A 13,899-nucleotide genomic window follows, 5' to 3' on the forward strand; every position below is an offset into this window, starting at 1 on the left:
TCATGCCCCTCGACTCTTATAACTGCCATCTGGTTTCTGTACAAATTGTTAATAGCCTTTCGCTCCCTGTATTTTACCCCTGCCATCTTCAGAATTTGAAAGAGTATTCCAGTCAACATTGTCAAAAGTTTTCTCCAAGTCTACAAATGCTAGAAACGTAGGTTTGCCTTTTCTTAATCTAGCTTCTAAGATAAGTCGTAGGGTCAGTATTGCCTCACGTGTTCCCATACTTCTACGGAATCCAAACTGATCTTCCCCGAGGTCGGCTTCTACCAGTTTTTCCATTCGTCTGTAAAGAATTCGCGTTAGTATTTTGCAGCCGTGACTTATTAAACTGATAGTTCGGTAATTTTCACATCTGTCAACGCCTGCTTTCTTTGCGATTGGAATTATATTCTTTTTGAAGTCTGAGTGTATTTCGCCTGTCTCATACATCTTGCTCACCAGATAGTAGAGTTTTGTCACGACTGGCTCTCCCAAGGCCGTCGGTAGTTCCAATGGAATGTTGTCTACTCCCGGGGCCTTGTTTCGACTCAGGTCTTTCAGTGCCTGGCGATCTCATTTTTGAGATGTTTGTATTCCTTTTTGCCTGCTTCATTTACTGCATTTTTATATTTTCGCCTTTCATCAATCAAATTCAATATTTCTTCTGTCACCCAATGATTTTTACTAGCCCTCGTCTTTTTACCTACTTGATCCTCTGCTGCATTCACTACTTCATCCCTCAAAGATACCCATTCTTCTTCTACTGTATTTCTTTCCCCCATTCTTGTCAATTGTTCCCTTATGCTCTCCCTGAAAATCTGTGCAACCTCTCGTTTAGTCAGATTATCCAGGTCCCATCTGCTTAAATTCCAACCTTTTTGCAGTTTCTTCAGTTTTAATCTACAGTTCATAACCAATAGATTGTGGTCAGAGTCCACATCTGCTCCTGGAAATGTCTTACAATTTAAAACCTGGCTCCTGAATCTCTGTTTTACTATTATATAATCTATCTGAGACCTTCCAGTATCTCCAGGCTTCTTCCATGTCTACAACCTTCTTTTATGATTCCTGAACCAAGTGTTGGCTAAGATTAAGTTAAGCTCTGTGCAAAATTCTACCAGACGGCTTCCTCTTTCATTTCTTTCCCCCAATCCATATTCACCTACTGTGTTTCCTTCTCTCTCTTTTCCTACTCTCAAATTCCAGTCACCCATGACTATTAAATTTTCGTCTCCCTTGACTATGTGAATAATTTCTTTTATTTCGTCATCCATTTCTTCAATTTCTTCGTCATCTGCAGAGCTAGTTGGCATATAGACTTGTACTACTATCGTAGGCGTGGGCTTCGTGTCTATCTTGGCCACAATAATGCGTTCACTATGTTGTTTGTAGTATCTTACCCGAGCCCCTACTTTTTTATTCATTATTAAACCTACTCCTGCATTACCCCTATTTGATTTTGAATTTATAGCCCTGTATTCACCTGACCAGAAGTCTTGTTCCTCCTGCCACCGAACTTCACTAATTCCCACTATATCTAACTTTAATCTATCCATGTCCCTTTTTAAATTTTCTAATCTACCTGCCCGATCAAGGGATCTGACATTCCACGCTCCGATCCGTAGAACGCCAGTTTTCTTGCTCCTGATAACGACGTCCTCTTGAGTAGTCCCCACCCGGAGATCCGAATGGGGGACTATTTTACCTCCGGAATATTTTACCCAAGAGGACGCAATCATCATTTATCCATACAGTAAAGCTGCGTGCCCTCGGGAATGTTAATAACATTTGTTTTATTTGAAAAGGTTTAAGGGTTTTCACATGAAAAATTCGGAGGCATTACATTTCAGAGAAGTGTTTTAAAGAGACTTTATTTTTAGCGTGCCGACAAGCAAATGGTAATTGAACGGTGATTGGCATTGTTTTGGACCGAGTAGGTAGGAGAAAAGATATTATATCCAAGTCTCTTCCAACGGACGAGAGAAACAGGGCTACTGGTACCGCAACACAGCGACAGAACCGGCTATGTATCTTCTAGGTTCCCTGCGTAAACAATACAGCTTGCGTGGAGTCTTCCATCGATGATTTACGCCTGACATGGCATTACGTACTGTGTTGCATGGGAAGGAATACGCAGTCAGCAGCTACACAACTGTTCACAGAAAAGGCAGGCTTTAGTGTCTGACGTAGGACTACGCATGGTGTTGAGACAATGGGTGCTGCAGTGCTTTATTGATGATTACTTTCCGCAGCAGATAAATCCTGTTTCAACCAGAGGCGGAATGCTCAACAGTCGCAGTGGGTAAGGACGCGCTGTGGAAAATCTCCTGATGACTGTTCAGTAACACCTGCGTCAAAGATTCCCTGGAACGTGGTTAGGAATAGGCTGTTTCGTTCACCTGGTAAGACTCCACCTGATTACTTCTTGTGAAGTCCTGTGTACAAGACGCCTATCGAGGCTGAAGAGCATCATCTGGTACGGATTCTCACTGGGTCATTGGTATGCATACGACAGAACTTGAAGCGATCTTTTGTCGGCGTAGCAACAGGGAAACGCCACTTTGAACACCTGTAATGCGGAGTTCGTGCGCAAAGAAATATCTTTATCAAAATGTGTGTACCTTGATTTTTATCCGTCAGCAGACGAAGGATAAATATGAAATTTTCTTAGCTTTTTTAACCTTTGACTCCGTCGCTTTTGTATAAGATTCCGTGTCAACCTTTTTAATGGTTTATTCGTGATATAAAACCGCTGCGGTCAGACAGATGGAATAAAGTAGCTGCCTTACATAACGCGGCAGCCACGCGGGTTTATGCCGTGGCCTGGGAAGCCCGCAAAAGGCCTGAATCAACGACATTCAGCGCTCTGAGGGAAGGCCAGCACGCTGCAGTCCCAGCCGGCAACAGCTGCGTCTCGCTGTTAAAATCTGCTGCAAAGCAGAATTTCAACAAAATAACTTTATTCGCATCAGATTTGTGTGTTTGTTTTGAAAGAGTCCAGTTATACTGATTATCTGCCTCGAATACTAATGCTATAGGATTTAACGAAACCAATGTTGTCTTTCTTCCTGTTGCAATCCCAGCAGCGATACGTATCTCAGTTCGTTCTCTCTCTTGTCATGCTTACTCGAGAAGAACTCCAGTTGCCGGAAGTCTAAGTGCGTCGGACAAGTGTCTTGTATATGTTTTCCTTTGGAGATGCACTGAACTTTTCCACAACTCTTCTAGCAAATCTGTCTTTCATGCACCGTACCTGATGCTGATTTTACATGATCGCCCCATTTCATAAGGCTTCTTAGTACCACTCCTAAGTACTTACACGGTGTCCTCAATAATGTTACTACCACTCGTTTAATCGGATACTACTGGATTATCTCTCTGTTACAGCCATTACATCCACACTTAATGTGTCATCCATTACACCAAGTGTAAATTTTGTCCAATTCTTACTATCGTCCAACGGCGATACCTTCTAGCAGACAACGGCGTAATCAGAGAACATTCTAAGAGCCCCGCTGATCCTACCTGAAAAATTTTCTATGCTTACTGAAACATTACATCAGTGACAGTCAAATGAAAACGAAGCAAATGGAAAAGGTAATTACACTGTTTATTATTTCAAAAGCAATCGCTGTAACTGTTGATACATTTATCCTATTGTGAGACAAGACGGTCAAGGCCTTCGTGGAAAAATGTTTGTAGTTGCCTAATTGTACGCAGGCATGCACCTCTTCGTCCGAAGCAAATGGAGGCCACGAATCTCTCTTCATGGCACCACATGTTGCCAAGGTTGTTTCAACTACGCTGCAAAAGTTTCACTGGGAAGCCCTTACACATCCAGGACACATTCGTGGCCGTCGATTTGCTTCGCACGAAGAAGTCCGTTCCTGGGTACCATCATTGTTCCGTAGACAACCGCAAACGTTCTTCCATGAAGGCACTGACAATTTTGTCTCACAGTGAGATAAATGTATTTATTAACAGTTATGACGATTACTTTTGAAATAATAAACTGTTTACAGCTTACTTTTTTTCCAACTGTCTCGTTTTCATCTGACTGTCCCTTATTGATCCTACTCCACGTCATCGTGGCACGCCCAAAATTACTGTCATTTCTATGAACATTCGCCGTCGAGGATAACGCACTGTGTTCTTCGATGAAACATGGGCGCTGTCCAACGAGTGTGAGCAACCGATTAACTACTTATTCTAAAAGAGTATCCACGGCTCCTATCATGTTCGTCAACGGAGAATGGACTATCTTGGGCGTCACAAGGTGTGCTGAAAATAATAATGGCTACATGCTATGCCATCTACTGGATTGCTCAGCAAAGCGAAAACTCGTGCTGCTGAATATCCACACAGTGCTTGCGTGTCCATCCTTAATTATATTAGAGACACTCTTCGTTTCACAGATTTATGGCCAGGAGATACTGCAGGAAATGGAACTTGTCAGAACAAAAGAGAACTGGTATACTAATATTCCTCCCACAGATCGTAAGGATGTGGAGAAAATAAAAGATTTTATGCGTTCTTCCATTCACACAGTAAACTTCCTAGAAACGGTTAAATGTCTACATACTGAAGTGCATGACATGATTCCTACCTATTGTAGCCAAAGATTGTCAAAAGAAAAACAGTTTACAAGTCTGTGTCTCTCAGGTAGCATTACTGGTCTGAAGCTGTACGCAAGTCGTTTATTACATAGCATTCATTCATAGTATCCTAAGAAATTTAACAGATGAGTTAGTCAACAGTACGTATTTTATGCTCCCTTTACAATGTGCTTTATTAGTAGCTACATATTTTATGGCTGGCGGCAAGTTATTAAAAATGTATGTATGTGAATAAATTTCATGTCTATGGGCCAAAATGAGTGATATCGTTGCTATGAATGTTATTCTTATTCCTATTCTAGGCGCGCAGTCCGGAACCGTGCGACTGCTACGGTCGCAGGTTCGAATCCTGCCTCGGGCATGGATGTGTGTGATGTCCTTAGGTTAGTTAGGTTTAAGTAGTTCTAAGTTCTAGGGGACTGATGACCACAGCTGTTAAGTCCCATAGTGCTCAGAGCCATTTGAACCATTCTTATTCCTAGTACTGATACCAGGAACCGACATGTTTGTATGAAAAATAACACTGCTTGTGACTAAAGTCATTTGTTGTTGTTGTTGTTGTGCTACTCTATCCTGTGCAAACTTAAAGTCATTTAGGAATAAAAATAAACAGGGACAATACTTAGTACAGCTAGTTCTTCGGACAGGCTTATTACACGTTTTGCAATTTACACAAATAATAATAATAGATGTTGCGGGCTTCTGAACTCATACAAGTTTATTCATTTCGCCTTTATCTTCTCGTCGCGTATGTCACCTACAGACCGGGTTATTTTAGCTGTACTCATCTATTTCGTTGGACCCGGGCTTTAACTTTAGCCCAGTGATCCTGCGTTAATGTCCTGTGCTCTTCCTTCCTCGCTGCAATTACCGTTTGGTCAGTTTTTAGTTGTGGTTTTTGTTGAGAACTAAGGAGTCCTTGGGGTTTCTTCTCGAGCAGAATGCGTTTCAGAATGTCATCTTATGTCATCCCCACTTCTTGCAACTCTTCATCTACCTAGTTGAATGACGCCTGCTTCGTTTCCTTTTTGACAAAGCAGCGGAAGGTCCGATTGTTTATTGCCAATTTCGTACCTAGCAGCCTCCATTACCTCTGAGTGTGTCGGTGCAGCCTCACTGAACCTGAAAGCCTACAAGCGCCACTCGAAGAGACTCGTTAGCACCTGAAGTAGTAGCGTCAGCTGGCTTTCCTTCACGTCTTTAACAGATGTAAAAGTGTTGACTTCGACAAAATATTCTCGGGTTTCTTGTCGTTTCTCAAATAAATATGGAATGATGTTCAATGAAACTGAAATGTTACTCTACGCTTCCACTCACCAGGATTCTGTTATTAAAGAAGATGTAGGAATTAAAATGTGCGGGCAAAACAACAACCGGGACAGAGGATACGGTAAGTGGTGCTTGGAAGCGATCTCTCGGCGCTGTCAGACAGAAATTCGCGGAATTGGTCACGCCCCTACGGGAGCAGTGGCGCCATTAGCCCGGGCGCTGACACAATGTACTGATAACATACGCCGACCAGTCACAAGGTGCCTATAGGTTATGAAAGACAACAACAGCAGCGGCAACCACGACAGTCTCCACCACGGCAACAAGGGGACTCATAAACATGCGGAGTTAAACACCAAAGATGACAACAGAATACTGGGAATACCGCAAAGTAAAATCATACACAACTCGCCAAAAAGGATAGTAGCCTTCATAGGAGTAGCCGACAGTGTGCGTGCCACGAGTCAGTTGCTCCTGGCGAAGGCAATAGTGATGATCGCGCTGTTTCACCCAGATTTGATGAAGAAGGAAAAAAAAACGAGAATGCCGTTGCGAGAAACTTCGTTCTTACTGTTGACTTAGGTCAGTGACATTTCACACTGTCGAAGGCCAAGGGTGTGAGACTTGGAGCACACGGCACTAACTGGTTTCGCGATTCAGCTACCTTCTGAGGTTTTGTTTATTTGACATCATTATCGTCATCTTGACGTTTGTAATGTGTGTCCCCAACGTTACCTATCACTTATCCAACGACTGGTGACATATATTCTTCCAGTGCAACGTGCGTCGTCGGTTGTAATGAGCGCGCCGGCCGCGGTGGCCGAGCGGTTCTACGCGCTTCAGTCCTGAACCGCGCTGCTGCGATGGTCGCAGGTTCGAATCCTACCTCTGGCATGGTTGTGTGTGATGTCATTAGTTTAGTTAGGTTTAAGTAGTTCTAAGTTCTAGGGGGCTGATGACCTCAGATGTTAAGTCCCATAGTGCTTAGAGCCATTTTGTAATGAGCGACACACACACACACACACACACACACACACACACACACACACACACACACACACACACAAATGTGAAGTGAAATGAGCTCCTAAAATGCTGCATCGCACCAGCACCCGCAGAGGGCACTAAAGATAAACATTCAAATTATTGTGCAGTGGACCAGAAACTCAGGCTGACTATCCAATCACTGAGCCAGTGGTAACTATAGCTGATTTGCTGAAAGAGTAGTATGTGGTTTGGCGCACAATAGTAGACCAGTAAACATTCTGCGCTTTCCAAAACTACGTCTATGGTGTGCACAATTCGTGCAGTGACCAAATTTCAGCAAGGTAGTGTTGTTGTCCTGCTCAACAAACTGGACATGAAATGGTGTCGGTAATGCAAGGATCGTGCACATGCTAGTCATCTTTGCTCCAAATGGCGCCAATATGCAGTCTACCATCTACAAGAAAATCGTCTAACATCTGTTGAATCTCGCAGAAGACTCCAAGAAAAGGTTTTCAGACTGGCATTAACAAATATTCTCCCCACCTCACTCTGTATGGCTTCCACACACAGGATGCCAGCAGACCATCATCAAAATAATACCGATCGCAGAGGTCTTTAAACTCAGTGTTTTGAGATCAGGTAGTGACGGTCGATAATTTAATTTTAGACTCGTAATGATATAAACAAACCTCGAGTTATAGCAACAGTTTAAGCTCGTATTAATTTTCCAAACGACGACAGCAAAACTCAGTGCATGCATTGCAACATTATCCAGTGATATAAGAAAACTGTCGACCCCACTGTTTGCACCCATTGTTGATGGCAGGGGAGTAAACGTATTCTTCGAAGTGTGTATTTCACGGGCAAGTCGACGTGTGCTTATTGACGAATATTATCCGACACAACCGAACATAAATTTCTTTCCCCGGGAGCTTGCCCAGCCATATGTAGCTTTAACTTTAAGGTTCTCGTTCACAGTGACAAATAATCCCCAATTAGTATGACTGTGTTGAACTTTTGTTTGTACATTCGTTCACCTTCACTGGCACTACATTTTGCCACATCACATGTAAGGTACCGTTCTCCAAGTTCCTGTAACAAGGAGCGCTTTATCTTCCACAGCCAGTCATTCATGTACAGCAAACAGCGGTAAACTTCACTGTAGACACATCACCGACGATTGTATCTTTATCAAGGTTTTGCTACCATCGATACGGTGGGCAATTGTTAGTTATGAAACAAAAATTTTACAAATTTGTGCCTTACACCCATTGAGCGTCTCAAGTTTTATACCGCTCTTTAGGACCTTTTCTGTTCATATGATTTGTCCCTAAAGATTTGGGATCCCTTGAACGTGCAGATAACAAATAGACTAGTAATAGATCGCACGCAGCCTAATAAGTAATAAATGGAGCGGGATGAAACTTCAGTACATTGTACAATAAAATAAAATCATCCACCGTGCACTTTTAAGTAGTTTACTGAGTACAAATGCAGCTGCATGTTTCAATACTGAATTGTACAATACACTTTTTTCAAGTTTTAGTAATAAGTGTTAAAGCGAGGGACTTCAAAACAATATTATCATTAAAATATAAGTTTTTCTGACTGCGCACACGGTGCCTAGATACTGGTGATATGCAGCAGGTCGCTCGCAGACTCATAAAGCTTTCTGCGCGGGGACCGCCGGCAATTTGCGATAAAGCGGCGTGCGTCAGCAAGGCCGAGCCGCTGACGTCTGGTGCGCCACTGACGCGTCCATACGGTACCTGGCTCTGATAATACACCGCCCTGCGAATAACCCACTGGCTCAACGACAAACACCGAAGTCGAGTCCAAAGGCACTGCTAAAATATTTGACTGATTCTTCAGATTCATCTGGCCGCTCATCTTCAGCTAGATTTCTTTCCGTTCCCAGTCTACTTTCCCTTGCTGCGGCACACTATCCTCAGTGACTAAAGTCTAGGACGACATAGCAAATATTATATGAAGTGACAACAAGGACTTTAAAGAAGAAGTAGGACTAACATTAAAATATAGTTCTACACAGCGAAACTTTGGATATGACATCACAAATAACAGATGAAGCTGTAGAATATTTTGTCGAGAAGGGTGACCTGTATTTCAAGTAACATATTCTGCGTGAAAGAAAAATTGTTGGAGCAACGAAGGGTGCCTGGCGACTGGAATAAAGCGCATGTCACAGCCGTTCTAAAGAAGGGCCGCAGGACATACGCACACAATTAGAAACCTATATCGTTGACGTCAATCTGTTGTAGAATTATGGAATACGTTTTATGCTCAAGGATTATGAAGTTTTTGGAGAACGAAAATCCGCCCTGTAAAATTTAAACGGCCTCTGCAGACAGAGATCTTACGAAACTAGCTCGCTCTGTTCCTCCACGAGACCCATAGCTTTGTACACAACAACGTTCAGGTTGACGCCGTGTCCTTTGATTTAGGAAAGCATCTGACAACGTCCCGCACTGCCGTTTAGTGAAAAAAAATACGAGATCGAGTATCGGACAAGATTTACGACTGGATTCAAGACTGCCTTGCAGAGAGAACTCAACATGTCGCTCTTAACGGAACTATATCTCCAGATATGAAAGTAATTTTTGGAGTATCCCAAGCAAGTGTGATAGGACCGTTATTGTTTAAAATGTATGTAAGTGATCTACTAGAAAGCGTCGAACGCTCTTTAAGACTCTTCGCAGATGCTGTCGTTGTCTATAACAAGTAGCAATGCCACAAGACAGTATCGATTTGCAGAATGATCTGCAGAGGACTGATGAATGGTGCAGGCTCCGGCAGCTGACCCTGAATGTAAATAAATGTAACATCGGAAAAGAAAGTCACTGCTGTGCAACTACACTACTCATGAGAAACTGATGGAAGCAGTAGGCCTGTCTACCGCAAAATGTCTAGTAATAACTATCCAGAGCAATTTAAGTGGAATGAGCACATAAAATGATTACCAGAAGCAGACGCCAGGCAGATTCATAGGAAGAATCTTAAGGAAATTTAACTCATCCACCAAGGATGTGGCTTATAAGGCGCTTGTTCGACTGCTTCTTGAGTACTGTTTATCAATATGGGATTTTTACCAGGTAGGACTAATAGGGGGGGAGGAGGAGGTAGGGAGGGAGGGAGGGAGGGAGGGAGAGAACACAACGAAGAGCGGGGCGTTTCGTCACGGGGTCGTTTAGGAGGCGTGAAAGCGTTACAGAGGGCTCAACAAACTCCAGCGGCAGAGGGGTGTTATGCACCACAGAGAGGTTTCCTACTGAAATTTCGAGAGAGCATTTTCCGGGAAGAGTCGAACAACATATTACTTCCTCCCACATATGTATCGCGTAATTACCGCGACAAGAAAATTCGAGAAATTAGAGCCAATACAGAGACTTACCAACAATCATTCCTCTTACGCGCCATCCGCGGTTGCAATAGGGGGAGAGGGGGGGGGGGGGGAATTCAGTTAGTCGTACCTGGAGCAACCTCCAGCACATACCATTAAATGGATTGTGGAGCGTGATGTAGGTAGCAGAAAAATGACTTGAATCGACTACATTTTATCGAACTTAAGTTGTGGAGCATCTGGTGGTCCTAAAACACTTTGGAAATCGTGTTAGCATAGAGTAGTAAGATGTAGCGTAAAGAGATACAAAGCTGGATAGAAACAGCTATGAGGCAAAAAGGAAAAAAAAATGCAAAGTGTAAGCATTTGTTTAGAAGCAGGGAAATACTCAAGATTAAGTCGAGCAACAAGTTCCGCATAGTAAAAAAATGAAGGTTATACGATAACGAATGGTGTATTTACTTAAAAAACTTACTTGTTCTGGAGTGTAGCTGACCTGTAGTATTTCAAGAACGCACGTGCTTTCTGGATAGCCATGCACACGACAGCAAAAAAATGAGAGAGGCTATGAAAATAAATACTCCAACAGCATGAAAAGGAATAACGGGTAAAAGCTGCTGAAGTGATCACACTGAAACGGGCCGCGCGTGTTCGCCAGATCCTCTAGATTAGGGTTGAACAATATAAACAAGCGACCAGAAAAGAAATACCGAGCGGCATCTATCTCTCGCTGCAGGTGGCTTGCCGATACACTGTTGCGTGATAATCACCTGTCAGAGTAGCAAAGGCAACAGTCATCGGTACAACAACCCCTCCATAGCCATCTTGAGTTCGGACTGTTCGGTGACGTTGCCGAAAAGAGACGTCTATCGTCACGTGAAAACTAAAATAAGATAGTATGTATAAAAACCATCGTCAGTTCCCAGTAGATCGTCGCTCTGAAGACGACCACTGCCGAGATGACCTCTTTCTCCCCGCAGGGTAGGAGATTTTCTCTGCTCGGTGACTGGGTATTGTTTTGTCCTTATCTCCGTACCACCACAACTGACACGAACATCACCTGCAGGGTGCCGCATGACAGGCCTACACATATGCAACTTCGTACCAGGGTAAGGGTTGGCCCTCGTGTATGTTTCCAATTGTCTAAGCACACCATCTTATCTTCCATTGTTGAGATAACAGTATGGACACGTCCCGAAAGACAATTTATACGAAAAAAGTCGGTTTTGTTCTGTAAGTATGTTTAATGTTACAAAAAGCCACCGCCTAATATCCAAAAGAATGATTTTACACTGGCATTGGAAGCTTACATTATTGTACCAACGAAGGAAGTATAGCAACGCCGCAGTCCGAAGGAGAAGAGCTATCGTCGTTATTCACGCCCACGCGACCAGCGGAACAGTAAACCACCTCATCAGCCGCCTGCATGCAGTACAGAACGGTTCAAAGTTGGGCTGCCCTCCAACATGATGTGCCCTGGAGTTCCACTTTAACCTGTTCCACAATCATGACCTGGACACTGACGTACAAACCTGCAATGGTCAGCGGCGTATCATACTAACAGCCAGCTGTGATGGAGAGATTCGCCTTTGGACACCACAAGTGATCTCGACGTGCCCTTTTTAAGGGATCCTGGGCAACAACATTTACTTCAGATTGCTTTTACAGCCCGAAGCACTGCCTGTCCAACTGGCACCGCAAAAAAAAGGTCATACTACATCAGTACAAGTCCAGCCTCATGTTGCAAGGATGTGAGAGTGTTCGAAGAAGAACAACGGGCACCACTACACGCCTGGTTGCACAGTCATTTGACATATGGCCCACCAAGCGTGAACGGGATATGATCGGTCGGAAACGTATCAAGATTCTCCAGCAACCCTTTAAAGTTAAATTCTCCACGAATGTACCAGTGTGCTCACAGACACTGATGGCACCACAGAGTTGGTTCTCGAAGTTTCACTTTATGTGGATTTTTTAGAAGTGTTTTTATACTACTACACACGTGGTATCCAACGACGTCCATTTGCATCGCATGTAATTTTTGGTGCTGTAATTTTCGAAAACGTCGCTGTACTTAAAGAAATGTGGGTCGCAGTACTTCCTTGTCCTTTTTGTCGTAGTTTGTTATCTTTTCTGTCTTTATGATATATGCTTAAGCGTATTACATTAATTCACTTTTTATGAAAACAGTATTTGGTTAACGTGTGAAGAATGCTAAGGAAGAACATAGTAATGAATTTCTTTTTAAGTTTTAGGTCCATTCACAACACACATTCATTAATAACTGCAGAACAGGGTAATGTTCTTTGATGGTAAGAAGGGGGGAGAAAAATTGGAGGAAACGCTTACAAGCCGGCCGCGGTGGTCTAGCGGTTCTAGGCGCGCAGTCTGGAACCGCGCGACCGCTACGGTCGCAGGTTCGAATCCTGCCTCGGGCATGGATGTGTGTGATGTCCTTAGGTTAGTTAGGTTTAAGTAGTTCTAAGTTCTAGGGGACTGATGACCACAGATGTTAAGTCCCATAGTGCTCAGAGCCATTTGAACCATTTGAAACGCTTACAAACTTCATCCACGAGGAAAGTACTACACATAGCGTTACCTGTTTGTCGCTACATGTACACATTTCCAGTATCTCCTTAATGTCACGGTGATGTAGCTAATCATAGGTTGATCAAACGGTGTCAACGAGAGCATCCTAATGTATTTAGTTCCATCCCGTTCCCCAGGCCTCAGTCATGGCCTTCTGATGGGTTCCCCTTCGGACGTGCGGCTGATGTCAGAAGCCCCATTGAAGGAAATAGGAATTGCGACCACAACTGTCCCACTCTCAACTCTGTGATGAGGCGGCAAAGAATCATATCGTAGGAAAGAGCGGGGTGCTAAAACAATCTACCCTTCTCGATTAACCCGTTAATGGCTAACGAATTTAAAATTTAATGTTGGCAACAATGATAATGCTGTGCACAATTCACCTGTTGGACACTTTTCTTTCTTGTTTAAAATCTGACGTATCAGTATTCAGTCCATTGTTGTTGCTTACGAATATTGGATCTGTTGGCGTGTATGTCCGTTAAAAACAGCTTCGACGAAAAATGTAAGTACAGGACAACATATGAGAGTCTGAAGTAAATTTTCTTTGCCGGCTTGTAATAAATTGTCTAAATTATACGCAGGATTTCTTCGGAATTTCTAAATTTGTTTTTAGCACGGTTTATGTTGGGGAAAATAAGTTGCCACTGGGCAGTTTTGTTGTCTTTCAGGTGTGACAACAATTTATAGATTGTGGACGAAATAATAAATTTTCTTGAAGCAGAATGAAACAGAACAATACGATCCGTTGGTATCATCCCTCTTTATGAGGTACAAGGTGGAGATACTGATGAAGATTCCGATTTATCAGATGATGAAGTTCAAGGAAAAACCATGTCATTTCCCTGCACGTATACTAAGGGCACAAGAAAAATACAATTCGAGGAAAATGTACATGTTGTAGCTACAAAGGGAAACAAGTAGGGCATACCAAGGAAAAATTTTGCAGTGAGTGACAGAAATGAAGGATAAGAAGAAATTGAGAACACTGCAGACATTCAAAGTGCACAGTGTATTTCCTGCTGCGAATACTGAAGGAAATAGGATGCGCACGTCAAGTCAAGAGTTTTGCGGTGAGTGAAGAAAGTCAAGAAC

At 43.0% G+C, this 13,899-nt stretch overlaps 1 protein-coding gene across 2 annotated transcripts in view; it reads right to left on the minus strand.

Annotated features, from left to right (window-relative positions):
* Positions 1 to 13,899, minus strand: part of LOC124795246 (b(0,+)-type amino acid transporter 1-like) — a 410,036-nt gene that overhangs the window by 13,628 nt on the left and 382,509 nt on the right. The gene's annotated exons all lie outside the window — the stretch shown is intronic.

This window comes from Schistocerca piceifrons, chromosome 4 (assembly GCF_021461385.2).
Source record: "Schistocerca piceifrons isolate TAMUIC-IGC-003096 chromosome 4, iqSchPice1.1, whole genome shotgun sequence".
Lineage (NCBI taxonomy): Eukaryota > Metazoa > Arthropoda > Insecta > Orthoptera > Acrididae > Schistocerca > Schistocerca piceifrons.